Genomic DNA, 18,661 nt, shown 5'->3' on the forward strand with positions numbered 1-18,661 from the left:
TACCCACTTAAAGTTGGGGACAGGAATGAAAACTAATTATTCCATTTTAGTTCAGAATATTTTATGGTGGAGGGTATGAAAAGTTCGGCCCGGCCGAACTTAACGCTTTTTTACTTGTTTTTTTTTTTTATTGTTGGACTGCAGTATTTTACATCTTTGTGTTTATTTCAGCTTGAGTCCATATTTTGTTGTAATTCAATTGTTTGAATAACAACAAAATATTTTAAAGTGGTTATGAAATTGATTAGTTTCAGTTGTCACCAAACAACTTCATCAGTAGTTCCCTTTTTCGCCGACTCTGTATCGATAAACAGGTCAATAAAGCCATCTAGCAAATTAAATAAAATGAGAAATTTGCTGTATGGCCCTAAAGCTGTTTACCCTACAATTTGAATCGAACTAAAGAATTTCATATCCACCACTGTTTTTATGTCGTCTTTCTCAAATTTCAAATTTCTTTCATAATTTTTTCTTCAGTTTTGTGAAAAAAAAACAGAGGAAACAAGCAACTACAGAAAAGTACTCCCCCTGACTACGTCGGTGTCTTATTGTTTTCTTAAGTAGCCTCCAGCATGATTTATACGATTTTTCATGCGCTCAAATCAATTGTTGAAGAACTTTGACCACTCCGATTAAGATACCTCCAAAACATGGTTTTTGAACGCTTCAAAAGCATCTTCTAGCGACCAGAATCGTGATCTAGTGTACCACTACGAATTAACCTTCCTACCTTCCTCAAGCCGTATAGTAGCCCCATGGTGAGTTTAGCCGAAGAAACAGGCGACCATTTGCTTCGGAGTGTTTCTTCCACGATCAACTTTCGTTGGATTTGGCTCATCTTCAACGACCCCTACGCTGGATTGTTATTTTGTTTCGGGGTCATATGCATATATCCAAGATTCATCTGTAACCAATTTATAAACTTAATTTGAAGCACCGCGATCGTGTTTATTCACAATTTCTTTGCACCAATCGACACGAGCCTATTTTTGAGCGATAGTTAAATTGTGCTGGATCTAACGAGAAAAACCATTCTTGAAAGGATGCCTCTATTTCACGGTATATAACATGGCGATTCGTTAACGCACGGCTTAATTTTTTCTGGCACAACGGCCGTTTTGGGACGACCCTCACAACCTTCGTTTTTTAGCAAGTGTCGGTCACGATTGAATTCATTAAACCAGACCAGAACGTTTTAGCTACATTTTTGACCGAAATACCTGGAATTTGACCTTTAGGTTCCCAGAGGTCACAAAATATCTCCACCCAAAAATTGTCAAAATAGGTGTATCGGTATAGCCCCCATATAATGGTAGCCGATTTTCGGTATTTGAAGGGTTTTAGCAACAGTTTTGACGGAACGACCTGGAATTTAACATTTGAGGTTCACAGGGGTCACAAAACATCTCCTTCAAAATTTGTCAACATAGATCCATGTATCGGTATATCCCCCATATAACGGTACCTCCTGATTTTCGGTATTTTGAGTTTTTTATACCCTCAGCCTTTAGGCTAAAGAGGGTATTTACACTTTGATACGACCAAAAATGTGCCTCATCGAAATAATGGTTTTAGACCCCAAGTATGTTTGTACGATATCCGTTTCAGACAATTTTGAGTAGATCTAGCAATGTCCGTCCGTCTGTCTGTCTGTCCGTCTGTCTGTCTGTCTGGCTGGCTGGTGCGCACGATAACTCTCGAACGGATCAATCGATTCGGTTCAAATTTTGGGTATCGAAATATTTTGTCCAGATTCGATTTAAGTTCGAAGATGGGCCATATATGTCCACTCCTTCAGGTACCTCCCTCACAAATGTTCAAAAATTGTCGGAAAACTTGTGCGCACGATAACTCTTGTAGGGAATAACCGATTTGATCCATATTTTGCACATCGTGTAATTTCTACCAAACTTAGATGAGGTTCCAATATGGACTCAATCGGTCCACTCCTTCGGGTACCTCCCACACAAAATTTCGAAAGAGTTTAGTTTAGGACCTGGTCTCGAATCGCTTTGATTTTTGTTTACGCAAGTTGTATTCGCTGTCCTCTATACGACGCTGTAAGTTTCATTAGGGGCAAGTCCATACTTCCTGAGAAAATAGCCTGAAAGTTACAAAAAACCCTATGAAACCGTGTGTAGTGGTTGGAGCGCAAGATAACTCTCGAACGGATCTGCCGATTCGGTCCAAAATTTGGCTTTCGTAATATTTTTTTCAAACTAAGTTCAAGTTCAAAGATGTCTTATATCGATCCACTCCTTCTGGTACCTCCCCCACAAAAGTTCGAAAATGTTCGGAAAATTTGTGCGTAAGATAACTCTTGAAGGAAGTAACCGATTTGGTCCATACTTTGCACATTATGAAATTTCAACCAGACTTAGATGAGGTTCCAATATGGACTCAATCGGTAAACTCCTTCGAGTACCTCCCACACAAAATTTGGGAAAAGTTCAGCTTAGGACCTGCTCTCGAATTGCCTTGGTTTTTGTTGTAACATCTTGTATTTACTATCCCCTATACGAAGGTACAAGTTTCCTCAGGGGCAAGTCCATACTTCCTGAAAAAATAACCTGAAAGTTGAAAAACAAACCATATGACACCATGTTTTTGGGTGGAAGCGCAAGATAATTCTCGAACGGAAATGCCGATTCCAGCCAAAATTTGGCCTGCGTAATATTGTTTCCAAACTTGGTTTAAGTTCGTAGATAAGCCATATCGGTCCACTCCTTCAGGTACCTACCCCACAAAAGTTCAAAAATATACGGAAAAATTGTGGGCACGATAACTCTTGATGGGAGTGACCGATTTGGTCCATACTTTACACATTCTCATAATATCTACCAGAAATAGATCAGGTTCGAATATGGACTATATTTGTCCACTCCATCCCGTACCTCCCACACAAAATTTTGGATAAGTTCACTTTAAGACCTGCTATTGAATTACTTTGATTTTTGTTGAAGCAACTTACATTCGCTGCCTCAATTACGATGGTAAAAGTGTAAAAGGGTGTAAAAACCCCCTATGGCACCCCCATGGTCTATGTCGGTTCATTCCTTTAAGTACCTTTTCCGTAACATTTTTGAACTTTAATCCTAATCAACATTTTTGTCGGTTCATACGACCAACATTGTGAAACCCCCTAAATACATAAGTTTTTTGTGAAAAAAGTGTTTCAATTTGCACAGGCTGAGGGTATATCTCTGTCGGCAAAGCCGACTGATACTTTTTTACTTGTTAGTAACATTTTTGATGGAACTACATGTAACATGACTTTTAAGGCTCCAAAAGTCACAAAATATCTCCACCAAAAATGTTTAACATAGGTCCATGTTTCGGTTAAGTCCCCATATAACCACTTTGAGTGTTTTTTTGATCTAACAACCTGTTATTTGACGTTTGAGTTTCTCAGAGGTTACAAAACATCTTCACCAAAAAATGGTCAACATAAGTCCATGAATCGGTATATCCCCCATTTAAAGGTACCCCCCGAAATGATAGACAATTATTATAAAGAAACGAAAAATTTTAGTGGCTAACGACCTTTGTTACCTTCCTTTTACTAACTAACCTTTTTTTTTATAATAGCCATAAACAAATACTTGTAATGTTTTTTGGCATGTTTTCATTACATTGAAACTTAACGAAAATATTTATATATATGTATACATTTTAATAAATAAATTGTACAAATACAAAATTCCACTATTAAAGATTATACTAGAGAGCCCGTTGTTGGGACAATGTATTATATTAGACTGTGCAACATTTTTAAGGTGATTTTGTGCAAACAATTTGAGCTGAGGATTTTTTTAAAGTACAGACGTAAATGACAAAAACCCTAGTTGGGTTTTGATTTGTCAGATCAAGCTTGGTTTTTATGGCTCCATCTAGACATGGTTAAATATTGACTTTTTAAAGCAAATCTATGAAAGCAATGTGAATCTTCAACTTACCTATGAAGCGAATTTGTGGATAAGGGCAGGAATAAACTATTTGGAGACATAATGAACTCGAAAACCCACATTTATTGCCTTAAATTTTATAAAATATCTAAAATTTCCATAATTTGTTTACATTTCGCACCATATCTACAAAACCGTTAATTTTTTCTTAATATTTTCTTTTGGATAAATATTCGCTGGAATGTATTACACAACTGTTCAGAACATGCCATTGTTGTAAAATGCCTCTATCACGTTGTTTTTAGTAAATTTTTAACGACGATTTGATAAATATGCCGATAATGTGGTGAAATGCGAGAATAAACTGTTAGTGTGAACTGTGTTTGAAATACGTGTTGTAAAGTATAGGATGCAAAATATCGCTGAAACAACATGAAGTAAGCTTTTTAGAGTTTCAATATGTTCTGAAGAAGTGCTGAGAACGTTATTTGGAAGATTGTTTCAAAGGTTGCTTTGTTCAACCCCGAATAATTGAGCTGATACTGACCAGAATTTCAGAAATTATGGAAAATTTTGTATATTTTATCGATTTTAATGCGCTAGATGAAGTTTTCTTTAAGTGGTCTGTTCAAAAATTAAGTTCTACTAGCTTAGGGCTACAATATTGCCAAAGACAGCAAAGCCGAATTCCTAATAGTTTCTGAGATAAAATCCCGATTAATTTAAAAAACTATGGTTGCAAATTCAAAAATATATTAGTCGATCTCCATGTTACTGAGGTTCCGGTCTGAAGGTGGACACTTTTCTAACAAAGTTAAAGTAATATCTCTCTAAAAATTATTCCAATTTGCTGACTCAAATGATCTATAGCTACGAGGTATTTTTAGAAGGAATTCGAAATCGTTAAATTGAGGCTGGAGTTGTAATGGAAAATGGTCAGAAAATCCAGGTAAACACTTTGCCTCATTATTAGGATTAACTACATTTACAAGGTTAGAGCTAACTAAAAAATGATCTAAATGTGAAGAACCATTTGGATACGTTGGCTTGGCATCACAAATCCTTGTAAAGTACAAAAAAATTGGTCACTAACCAGGTTATTTAACACAATTCCATTTGAATTGACAAAAGAGCCACCCCAAATAGGGGAATTTGTGTTGAAGTCTCCACCATGCTAATTGAAGTAAGTCCATCAGAAAGAAAAGCTGTATTATAGTTCGAAGGCCAATATACACATCCAAAAACTAAATTCTTAATAGCCCCGTTGAAGTTTAAATAATTTTTTTTAATAGGCTTGGGAAATTTGACCCAGTATTTTCAATTCTTGTGTAATCTATGGAATTCTTTATTACAATGCCAATCCTCTGAGCCTTGTCATCTCTAAGAATGAATACTGCCCTAAATTAACTTGTTTTCGATATTTCAAGTGGGTTTCCTGAATGAAAGCAAAATCAATATTATTAACTATTCGTCTACTAGTATCCACTAGGGATCTAACATTAAAAGGCAAAAACTTCACAGTCTTATTAACCATAAGATTGTGAAACTTATTTCTTCTTTCTTTCTTCTAGCAACAAGCAATATGGTTTTGCTTGCTCTTTTGACATAAATTTATAGTTATAAACTAGCAGACCCCGGTCCGCGTTGCTGGCCCGTCGTAATGAGTTTTAATGACAACTTTTTATCGACTTTATGCTTGGAAATTCAAAAATAGGTATTTTCTACCTCACTTCTTCGGTCTATTGTCAAACCGAGAAGGATTTTTTGTCTGTAACCTTTCTTTTCTCTTACGGATTTTGTCGGACTTTTTCGCCAATTTATGCTTTTTAGGATTTATTATCGTCCATGTCCCTGTCTTTATCCTAAAGCGATCTAATTTTAATGGTTAAAAAGTGGTTAAATCGAATTCTTCCGCTTATTGAGACTTTTCATGGCTGATGGACCGTTGAACCTCACCATTCAAGTAAATTTGTAAATATATAGTTTTCTAGATCGGGGGCGCAATCACCGTTGTCTCGAAAACTAATTTGCAACCCGATGCACTCATAAGTTTAGCAAATATAGCGATTATAAAATAATAGGCCCCGAAATTCGTCTACAAATATATAGCATTTTGGACCACGGGACATTCCTGAACATTTTCTGAATATTAAGTTCAGTAGTTTTGGAAAAATAATGTTTTGAAAAGAGTGGGCGTGGTCATCAGTTTTCAATATATAACATATTAAAAAAATTAGGCCTGATCCGGTATTTTGGCTCCAAATATGTACCTAGGGTGCACACAACTTCATTGCCTACCAAAATGTATGCTGAAACCGATATAATCATACATTTATTTGGCTTATATATAGCGTTTAACGGAAAGGCATGGGGAAGGTACCCCACCTCTTCCGAAATTCATAATATATACATAACAACGACAAACATTGAGCTTTTGTCCCAAATTTTATGGAAATCCCTTCAGTAGTATTGGAGTTATGACATATTAATAAAAACAGGCGTGGTCGGACCTATAGGCCCTAAAGAAGTACCTAGATTGTAGATTAATCCGTCAATTTTTAATCCGATACATGCATAATTTTTGCAAATATAAGGTTTTTTAAAAATATCGCATAGGGAGGTACCCCGCTCCCTCTGGAATTCAAAAAAACATTTGTAACCTGTTTTCGGGGGGCGTGGTAAACTTTTCTTTCCAAAAAACCTAAGTTGGGTTATGACAGCATTTGATTTTTGTTCATAAAGGTAAGGCGTTTTCAAGAAAATCGGTTCAGTAGTTTTGTAGATGTAACATATTTTAAAAAGTGGGTGTGGTCAAGTCATTGGATCCTAAAAAAGTGGGTAAGGTCTTCCGAAATAGATACATTCGTAATTATTGTAAATATAACATTTTTAAAAAAGTAGGGTATAGGGGAAGTACCCCGCCCCTTCCGAAATTCAACTGAATTTGTAGCCTATTTTAAGCGGGGGCCATCCTTGTACATTCCCTGGCAATTTCAGGAAAATCGGTTCAGTAGTTTTTGTAGAAATGATAAAAATTAAAAATTGAAAAAAGTGGGCGTACATTTTCTTTGCATAAAAAAATATCGAAATTGGTCCAGCCGTTCTCAACTGATGCCATGACCAACGAACGACATTTGATTTTTATTTTTAAAGATTTAAAAGTTTAGACAAATCGCGATTTCCTTGAAAATCCCTTCAGTAGTTTTGTAAATATAACCTAATTAGAAAGTGAGCGTGGTCGAATCTTAAGTCCCAAAATAAGTACGTAAGGTTGGAGACACAATCGCCATTGACTCGCAAATAAGTTCCGAAGCCGATACATTCGTATTTGTTGCAAGTATTGCATTTTTACAAAAATAGGGCATAGGGGAAGTACCCGCCCGATCCGAAAGTCAAAAAATATGTAGCCTATTTTTATCGGGGACCAACCCTGTACATTCGCTGAAAGTTTCAGGAAAATCGATTCAGTAGTTTCGTAGATATAACATATTTTAAAAAGTGGGCGTTGTCCTGTCTTAATGCCCCAAATAAGCATGTAAGGTCGGAGACACAATCGCCATTGACTCGGAAATTAATTTCCAAAGCGATACATTTGTAATTGTTGCAAATATTGCATTTTTACAAAAATAGGGCATAGGGGAGGTACCCCGCCCGATCCGAAATTCAACCAAATGTGTAGCCTATTTCAACAGGGGGCCATCTCTCTCTACGTTCCCTGAAAATTTCAGGAAAATCTGTTGAGTAGTTTCGTAGATATAAGATATTTATAAAAAAGGGCGGAAAAGTGGGCGTGGCCAATTTTTCTTTGCATAAAAACCTAAACTGGACTATGACTAACATTTCCACAAAAAATTATCCAAATCGCTCCAGCCGTTTTAAACTGATTCAATTACCAACAAACGACAATTGAGTTTTATATATAAAGATTTACAGTACCTCCGAACCACAAAGGACTTTAGCTAATTCTAAAAACTCTGCGATTAAAGGGAAAGCTCTAGATTGACTGACAACATTAGAACAGTCTTTCTTGGCAGTATTTCTAAAGCAGGACGCATATGATTTCCCTCCACTAACGAATACAGACTGATCAATAGCACGATAAACATTCTCCGAGACCAATTTTTTTCTTTTCTTACTTTGCTCAAATAGTCTGTTTCTGTACTCCTGGTACTTCTTAAAAGCAGAGCAACCTCTCCAAATTGCTGGATGGCCCAATTCACCATAGTTAACAGACTTTGGAGCTTCTTCATTTTGACCGTGCATACATGCACCTGATTAATGGGTAGAATTACAATTGAATATTTCCACCAAAACTTATAATTTGTATTTTCTGTTTTGTAATTTGCGAGAAATTTGATAAACTTAATTTAACGCCTTTAACTATTTTTAAATCCCAAAATTAAAACAAATATCCAAAAGCCAAATTCTTTGGTGGCATGGCGACAAATAACAGCAACAATAAAATTGAAATGGCAACAAAAACAACCCAAAAACCAACTAAAACATACACTTAACATGCAATAAAAAATCCTATGTACCACATTTTCAAAAATTTAGCTCGTAATTTAAGGTGATATCTTTATTTAACAGCTCACATTTTTTGCTTCTTTCGTGGCCACAACGAAAAAAACCTCATCGTAGTAGTTTTAGCTGCAGTTCCAACTGCAGCTTCAGTCTCACCAATCCTTTAGATGGAATATAGTGACTGCCATAGATAGTCGAAACAGAAACATGTCACATAAACATTGGGTCACCTTTTTGGCTTTCAGCAGCATCGGCAGCAGTATGAGTCGCAGAAGCAACAGTTTCAAGCATCTAAATAAAATAAGGCAAATTATTTTTTGGCCTCTTTTCTTTTTTTTTTTTTTGCTTTACCGAGATAGAAGAAATGGACACATATCTCGTTGGTCCGAAGCTGTCCGAGTTTGTGAGTGCAATAAACATTATGCACCTCCACATTTGGTAGGCGATCAACAAATGCACGAACACACAAAAAAACCTTCATCCAATGACTCCTTACCAAGGTTGGTTGTTCTGCTGCAGCGTCGGCCAGGACTCGCACTGGAGCAAATACCGATGACAGGCTCCAGAAAGTGCAATGTTTGCATTTGTCGCTAAAAAGGCAATTTTCGCAAAAGCTTTAAAATATGTTCAGTGGTGTTACATAAATTGTTTAGCACTCGTTTTAAGCAATTTTGTATGTTCAACTCGACGAATGTAAGAAGTGCAGTACAACAATGATGCTGTGGCCTTTAAAATAGACGTCGTACAAATAAGATTTAATATTTCTTGAAAAAAAAATATTTTCTTGTTTTTGAAATTAGAGAACTTGTAGTTAAGTGTCACCATCATTAAAATGTTAAGCATTTAAATTTGTTTGATATTCACTTTATCGCAAGTGCAGATAGACAATGTAGATAATCGAATACAAAAGAAATCACGAAGAAGTGTTAAAGTATAAATGTTGTATCTAACTCCAGTAGAAATGTTCGTAAGCATTTGAAATAATTTTATTGAGATGAAGAAGTATATATATTAGGCCGGGGCGATTTGAAAACCTTCATGGGCCTTCGCGTTTCTTATTCCTGGGATTGAACTGAGAAAAAAAGTCCACTGGACCATATATCTACCGTGAAAATCGAGCCTCCCGATTTTGACTTTAAGCTTTTTATTGACGTTTTTTGGATATTTTGGCATATAACAGCCAAACCATTGAGATAGTTTTTTTGGGGGAGTTTTCAGACTTAAGCCACTATAACTTAGCCATTTGTTAACCGATTTAAACAAATAATAACTTGTTCTAAAGATATTATTCATTCCTTTAAAAGGAAGAGGGATCACTGGAAATCCGTTGTGAAAGAAGGAAGATATGTCCGTTTAAATTTGAAAATGTAAGAAACCCAGATTTTCACTACGTTTACCGTTATAAAAAAATAAAACGAAGTGACCCAAACGAGCTAAAGGCATTGTCGTTGTCCATGGATCCCAACACGATATAAATTTGCATCAGAATACTTGAATATTTTTCGGGTCAAAGTTTATAGCACAATGTCATTTATCGACATTTTCCGAAAAGATTGCACATTCTTAAGGCCAAAACTGTCTGAAGGAGCGTTCCAATGCTTTTGCGATGTATTAGAGAGTTTTCAACTACTGTCTTGGCTACAATGTTTGTCTTTGTGTTGGATCGAAAATCTCAATGGTTTGGCTGTTATATGCCAAAATATCCAAAAACGTCAATAAAAAACTTAAAGTCAAAATTGGGAGGCTCGATTTTCACGGTAGATATATGGTCCAGTGGACTTTTTTGCTCAGTCCAATCCCAGGAATCAGAAACGCAAAGGGCTCGTTAAGGTTTTTTTCCTTCCACACAAATCGCCCCACCCTAATATACATATATCAGTATATGATCAAATAAAATCTAGGACCAATAAAATAATCTGACATTTTCAATCTGAATTTAGATCTGTCAAACCCAACATTGACAAGACCCTTGGGGAAGGTCCCATGAGTTGAAGATGGACTATAATTCTGTCCGGCTGCACTTTTCGATTAAAGGTATTCCAAGCCATCCAAAAATCCAAAAGTTAGAACAGATTATGAAACAACTAAAAGTAGTTTTACTGTATAACAAGTAAGAGCTGCGTTAAGTTCTGCCGGGCCGAACTTGTTATACCCTCCACCACGACTTATATTGAAGTAAAATGGACGAATTAGTTTTCTTTCGTTTATGAAGAAGAATAATTAACAAATTTCAGCAAATTTCGTCGATCTATACCGACAAATTCCTGCGGAAAGTTTTTAGACTCAAAGAAGACTAATTACCAAATTTCCGATATTTCGGTAAGATAATGTGGCTAAAACCTAAAAAAATGCCAAAAAGAAGAGGTATGCTTCTATGGGGGATAAAGGAAGACTTGGACATTTACTAATAATTCTTTTCACAAAAATCAGTCATTTCGGTGGGATATTGACGTCACAACCTTTAGAATTACGAAAATCGAGAGGTCCCGTTCTATGGGGGCTATATAAAGGCAAGGACCTATACCGACAAATTTCATATGGATAGTTTTATAACTCAAATTAAGATCCAAATTTCAGCCAATTCGGTGGAATATTGAGGCAACAACCTTCAAAATACCGAAAATCGGGAGGTACCGTTCAATGGGGCCTAAATAAAGGCGTGGACCTATACCGACAAAATTAGAGGGGAAAGTTGAGTAACCCCAACGAAAACTAAATACCAAATTACAGTCATTTCGGAGAAATATTGAGGTCACAACATTCAAAATACCGAAAATCGGGAGGTACCGTTCAATGGGGCCTAAATAAAGGCGTGGACCTATACCGACAAAATTAGAGAGGAAAGTTAAATACCCCCAACGAAAACTAAATACCAAATTTTAGCCATTTCGGTGGAATATTGAGGAAACAACTTTCAAAATACCGAAATTCGGGAAGTACCGTTCTATGGGGGCTATATAAAGGCCTGGACCCATACCGACAAAATTAGAGAGGAAAGTTAAATACCCCCAACGAAAACTAAATACCAAATTTTAGCCATTTCGGAGAAATATTGAGGAAACAACTTTCAAAATACCGAGAATCAGGAGGTAACGTTCTATGGGGGTATATGAAGGCGTGGGCATATACCGACAAAATTCTGGGGACAAGTTGTATACGCCAAGACTAATTACCAAAATTTCAGCCATTCCGGGGGAATATAAAGACGGACGTACAGACGGACATTATTATATCGAGTTAGATTTTTACTTTATAAATTTGATTATACCCTCCATATTATGGTGGAGGGTATAAATAGGACGAGCCGAACATTTGGCCCTCCACCATGAAATATACTGAACCTTTGAAAATAAATAAATTTCACAATTTCACAAATTTTGGGGTTACCAGCCCCAAATACCTAACTTTAGCTAATTCGGTCAGATAAAGTCGGGCGTTACGGTTACATTGGAGCTATACCACATCGTGTGCCAAGTGTCACAAATTTTGATAGAAACGTTTTTAACCACTGGGAACCGTATACGCAAAAGGACATCCAATCTTGCCCGAAAAGAAAAAAAAAACTGAAATCAGTGCTATAGTTTTATAGGGCCATACCTAAACGTTAACCTATATCGACGATTTTTTTGGAGAAGTTTTGAGACCACTGCGAAACTCTAATATCAAATTACAGGTAGTTGGGTCAAAAAAATGTAGGGTGGGTGCTATAAAAACATGGAGACATGTCGACAATTTTGGGTAAAGAAGTTCCGTCAATGCCAGGAACCTCAAATTCATTTAGAAAATATAGCGAAAACCCACAAAATACCGAAATAGAGAGGAACCGTTTTATGGGGGCTATACATAAATGTGGACCTATGTTGACAATTTTTGATGGAGAAGTTTCGCGATTGCAGAATATCTCAAATGTCCGGTTACGGGTAGTTCAGTAAAAATTTAGCTTAAACCATCAAGATGCCGAAACTCAGGAGGTACCGTTTATGGGGTTTTGGAATAGCATGGACAAAACATGTTGACACTTTTTGGTCGAGAAGTTTCGCGGATGCAGGGAAGTTAAGTTATCAGTAGTTAAGTAAAAAAATGAAGATAAAACTCTCAAAACACCGAAAATCTGGAGGTACCGTTATATTCGGGCTATACATAACAAGTCCTATGTTGACATTTTTTGGCAAAGAAGTGTTGTGATCTCTAAGAACCTCAAATATAAAATAACAACTAGTTTGGTTAAAGATGTTAGCTTAAACCTTCAAAATACCGAAAATCGGGAGGTACCGTTATATGGAAGCTATACCAAAACATGGGCCGATATATCCCATCTTCGAACTTTACCTGCCTTTGGCAAAAAATTCTCGTGTGCAAAAATATAGCGCTCTAACTCCATTTTTGCGGAGTTATTACAACAGAATGTTATTCGAAGGCAAGGATTTTATACTGATCGACTCAGAATTTTATACTAGTGAAGAATTTATATACTTTATATGATTATTTCAATGCGTTACAAACAGAAAAACAAATCTAAAACAAAACCTAAAAGTATCAGTTTGCTTTGCCGACATAGTTATACCCTCAGCCTGTGTGTATTGAAACTAGTATCTATAGATCGATCGAACTCGGCTACACAACCAAAATCCTTTTTCACAAAATATTATGTATTTTGGTGGTTTTCATAATTTTGTGGCACATTTTGGACGTGTGAACTTACCGACAAAGATATCGAAAATTGTAAGGTATTTATCTTAACGATTATGGACGTTCCGAATAAATATTTACGTTGTACAAGTAAATTTGATTTGAAAAAAAAAAAACATAATAATAATAGCATCTAAATAATTTTTACTCAATCGAACGCCCCAATGGCTATATCAATGTAGAATTGAACGTTGCTCAAGAATGACGGTGCGACTGAACTAACTTTAAATGAAAACCGCCTTAAATAAAACGCGGTAAAAGATCACATATTTAGGTATTCAAGAAATGCGACTTGCCTTTTCCAAGCAAAACGTGTAAACGTAAAAGCCCCTAGAAATAAAAACTTTGGCCGCGATTTATATAAAAATCCCTCCAGCGATTTTTTATTGTTTTTGGATTTTCTTATCTATGAACATTGCTGTTTCAGAATACGCAAAAGCTTCACAGGTGTAAGGGGTTTTCATTTAAAGTTAGTTCAGGCGCACCGTGCATGACAGTCAGTGCATTGTCCCAATTTGAACTTCGATATCTCAAAAACGGTAAAAAACTACGAAAAACTTCAATCTTGTAGAGAATTTTCACGGCTACATTTGCTCTAATCATATTTCAATAGGACTTGCGCACCGTGGAAAAAGTACAGATTTAGCGCAACAAAAATTAACAGTCGATGTTTTATTGTATGTTTGTCCATAAAATTGGATAAGAACAGCTCTAGATTGACAATTGTACATCATTCATTATTATATTTAGTAAATTTGTATTTTTACCCACAGAACGGCACCTCCAGATTTTCGATATTTTAAAGATTTCTACCACATTATCCAACCGAAATGCCTTAGATTTGGTATTTAGTCTCCGTTGGGGTTACACACACATTCATATAAGAATTTTCGGTATAAGTGCACGTTCTTATATAGCCCCCATAGAACGGTACCCCGATTTCGGTTATTTTGAAGGTTAAAGCCACGTTATCCAACCGAATTAGTTGAATATTGGCATTTGGTCTACATTGGGAGTATAAAATATTCTGACGGAGAATTGTCGGCACAGGTTCACGTTTTTATATGGCCCCCATAGAAAGGTACCACCCGAATTTCTCTAATTTTAGATAGAAAATAATAAAAATAACAAGTAAAAAAAGCGTTAAGTTCGGCCGGGCCGAATAAAATAAAATGAACTAAAATGGAATAATTAGTTTTTATTCCTGTCCCCAACTTTAAGTGGGTACGTTAAAATGTCAGATAATGTACATAAAATGCTTCATTTGGGAGGCCCTTTTTTATGGTACCTATATCTAACTATGTATGTTGACAATTTTTGGTGTGCGAGAAATTGGGAGGTACCGTTATATAGAGGTTATAATAAAACATAGACCTATGTTGACAGTTTTTGATGGGAGCCTTTAACGTCAAATAACTCCTAATTCGGTTAAATATTTTAGCTAGAATCCTCAAAATACCGAAAATCGGTACATAACGTGGGAACTTCAAATGTCATTAACAGCTAGGTTGGAGTATGTGGGCTATACGAAAATATGAACTTAAAAGAACATTTTTTGTTGCAGAATTTTTGTTGGCTTTTAAATTTCAAATTACAGAAAGTTCGTCCAAAAAATAAAGCTAAGGTACGGAAAATCGGGAGGTTTGTTTTGGGGCTATACCAAAACATGGACCAAGGTGTTGTGACCACTAAGAACTTCAAATGTCAAATTACTGCTAGTTCGGTTTAATATTGTAGCTAAAATCATCAAATTACTGAAAATCGGGAGGTACTTTTATATGGGAGCTTTATCAATACATCGACCTATATTGACAATTTTTGGTGGAGAGGTGTGTTGACCACTAAGAATTTCAAATGTCAAATGTTCAAATTACAGATAATTCGGTTAAAACTTGTATGTAAAATTCTCAAAATACCGAAAATCCGTTATATGGGGATACCGAAATCCTTTGTACCGAGGTACCGTTATATGGGGCTATACCAAAACATGGACCTACGTTCATAATTATTTCGAATATAAGTTTTTTGGTCACTAAGAACCCTAAATATCAAATTATAGCTAATTCGGTCTAGAAATGTGAATTTAAACGTCAAAATACCTGAAATCGGGCGGTAACGTTATATGGGGGCTATTCCAAAACATGGACCTATGTTATATATATTTAAGAACCCTAAATGTCAATTTATAGCTAAATCGGTCCGAAAATGTAACTAAAAACGTCAAAATGCCATAAATCGGGGGTACCGTTATATGGGGGCTATACCAAAACAGGGACCTATGTCCACAACTTTTGTTATATAAGTTTATTTACACTTAAGAACCCTAAATGTCAAATTATAGCTACATCGGTCTGAAAATGTAGCTATAAACGTCAAAATACCGTAAATCGGGGGTACCGTTATATGATTATAAAATACCGAAAATCAGTAGGTACCGTTATATGGGGCTATACCAAAACATGTACCTCTGTTAATAATTTTTTCGAATATAAGTTTTTTGGTCACTAAGAACCCTAAATATCAAATTATAGCTAATTCGGTCTAGAAATGCGACTTAAATCGTTAAAATACATGAAATCGGGCAGAAACGTTATATGTGGGCTATTCCAAAACGTGGACCTATGTCCACAACTTTTGTTATATAAGTATATTGACACTTAAGAACCTTAAATGTCAAATTATAGCTAAATCCGTCTGAAAATGTAGCTAAAAACGGCAAAATACCGTAAATCGGAGGTACCGTTATATGGGGGCTATACCAAAACGTGGACCTATGTCCACAACTTTTGTTATATAAGTTTATTGACACTTAAGAACCCTAAATGTCAAATTATGGCTAAATCGGTCTGAAAATGTAGCTAAAAACGTCAAAATACCGTAAAACGGGGGGTACCGTTATATGGGGGCTATACCAAAACGTGGACCGATATAGCCCATCATCGAACGTGACCTGCCTGCAAACAAAAGACGCATTTCCCCAAAATTTCAGCGTTCTATCTCCATTTTTGTGGATGCTAGAGTGATTACCACAGACGGACGGACGGACGGAAGTGCACAGATCGATTTAGAATTTACCCTGATCAAGAATATATATATAAATATATATAAATAGCTTTATATATATATATATAAATAGCTTTATATATATATATATATAAATAGCTTTAACAAAGTACACAAGTTAAAAGAAAATCAGATGGCACAAGTTTTAAGTATAAAATCCGAGGCACAAGAAATAAAACTTTATATTAAATATTTTTTGACTGCATGCGACGATCGCAAATTAACTACTAATATATATTATAAAAACCAGTCCATAAATTGTGAACAAAAAATGAACCGTTATTCCGCTCTGGCTGATGTAAAACAATTATTTTAAATGCCGTTAGATTCTGTGGACACCTTAGATCAATACTGCACCAATAATTATACCCTACTATGTGGAGAGGACATTATAAGTTGGTTGTGGCCAAAAACTTTGTAACGCATCGAAATAATGGTCGTAGACCCATACATATATACCAAAATAAATGTCTCGAGCTAAGTCGATCTGGCTATGTATGTCCGTCCGTCCGCCCTTCTGTCCATTTAAACCTTGTAATCACGCTACAGGTCGCAATTTTAATCCGATCGTCACCAAATTTTGGGTGTTGATGAAGATCCCGGAGGCGAAGGAGCCTACTGATATTTGGTGATGGTCGGATGATATTTAGGGGTCGGAATGGGAAAACAATATATTTGGAGAAAAAGTGAAGATTTTATTTCAAAGGACTATATCAAAAGCAAAACCTGCTAATGAAAGTAGAAAATGTCACCTTTGCAACGATGTAACGTAGGTTGTCGTAGGTGGTCACACAACGAAGATATCGGAATAGCCGCTAATAGAACACAACTTTTCATGTTTGCGATTTTAATAATAATGACGAATATCACAGCTTTGGTTGGGGACCTTCCAAAAACAAAGTCATGCTATGAAAGTAGAAGATCCCATCTTTACAATGATGCAAAGTAGGTTGGAGTAGGTTTCCAAATAACGGAGATATCGCAATAGTCGATAATACATCTCATTTATCCATTTTTTTTGTAATCACGCTACAGGTTGCAATTTTGATGGGATCGTCACGAAATTTTGGGTGTTAATGGGAGTACCACAGAGGAAACACCTATTGATTTTGATGATGGTCGGATAATATTCAGGGGCCGGAATGGACAAAAAACTTATTTGGAGAAAAAGTCAACGTTTTATTTCAAAGCGAATATCTCCGCTTCTGTAAAGGTTATATCAAAAGCAAAACCTGCTTATGAAAGTAGAAAATATTACCTTTGCAACGATGAAACGTATAATAATGACGAATATAAACGTATAATAATGACGAATATCACAGCTTTGGTTGTCGACCTTCCAAAAACAAAGTCTGACTATGAATGTAGAAAATCCCATCTTTACAATGATGTAAAGCAGGTTAGCGTACGTGACCAAATAACGGAGATATCGCAATAATCGGTAATACATCCCATTTTTTAATTTTTTTTGTAATCACGCTACATGCCGCAATTTTGATTGGATCGTCACGAAATTTTGGGTGTTAATGGGGGTACCACTGTGTTGCGGTTTTCAAGCTAAATCATGCAAACCTAAAAAACCCTAAAAATGCTAAACCCTAGTTCAGGTGCACCGTGATATATTTTATACAATCTGAAAAGATTATTTCGATGAGTTAAAAACGAAAAGATGGAGGGTATAAAAAGTCGAAAATTTCTGTACAAAAATGGAGGGATATCAGCAAAAATTTCTAAAATCGTCTTTTCCATTTCAAAAAAATCAAAAAAAAAAAATGTTTGATACTACATCTATGATTTTTGGTACACAGATTAAGAAAAAAATCGTCATTCCAAATCTGTTTTCGTAACCAACTTTGATCGTTGCGCGTAAAAGATATGACCGTTTTAATTATGCTAATTAGAAAAAATTCTAAAAAATCGCGACTTAATATAGTAAGCTGTTATACCCTATTATCGTTAACTGAATTCGTACCCTTTGCGATTATGCAAAAAAATCGAAAAGTTTCAATGGATTCGCGAAAAATTAAATTTGTTAAATAATTTCACGTATTTACAAACATATTTTTGAAACAATAGCGCTTATACTTACAAAAAATATATAAAAAAACAAGTGAGCAAAGGCTATAGTCGGGCCGGGGCCGACCATGTGATACCCTACACCACTACCCCTGTACATTTCTTTTAGGGAATATAATCCGACTACCACCAAACATAATATGCCTCTTTCTCTCTGGGACCCCCCATAAGCAACCAAAATTTCGTGACCATCCGATCAAAATTACGACCTGCAGCTTGATTGCAACAAATGGAAGAATTGGATGCATTACCGACTATTGTGGTATCTCCCTTGTTTGACCACCTTCGCCAACCAGAAGCGGAGATATTCGCATAAGAAAAAAAAAAACGTTGACTTTTCTCCACATAAACTTTTCGCTTATTCCGATTCCTGAATATTATCCGTCCATCACCAAACTAAATAG

Source organism: Musca autumnalis, unplaced genomic scaffold (assembly GCF_047663935.1).
Source record: "Musca autumnalis isolate F117 unplaced genomic scaffold, ASM4766393v1 scaffold_2, whole genome shotgun sequence".
NCBI lineage: Eukaryota > Metazoa > Arthropoda > Insecta > Diptera > Muscidae > Musca > Musca autumnalis.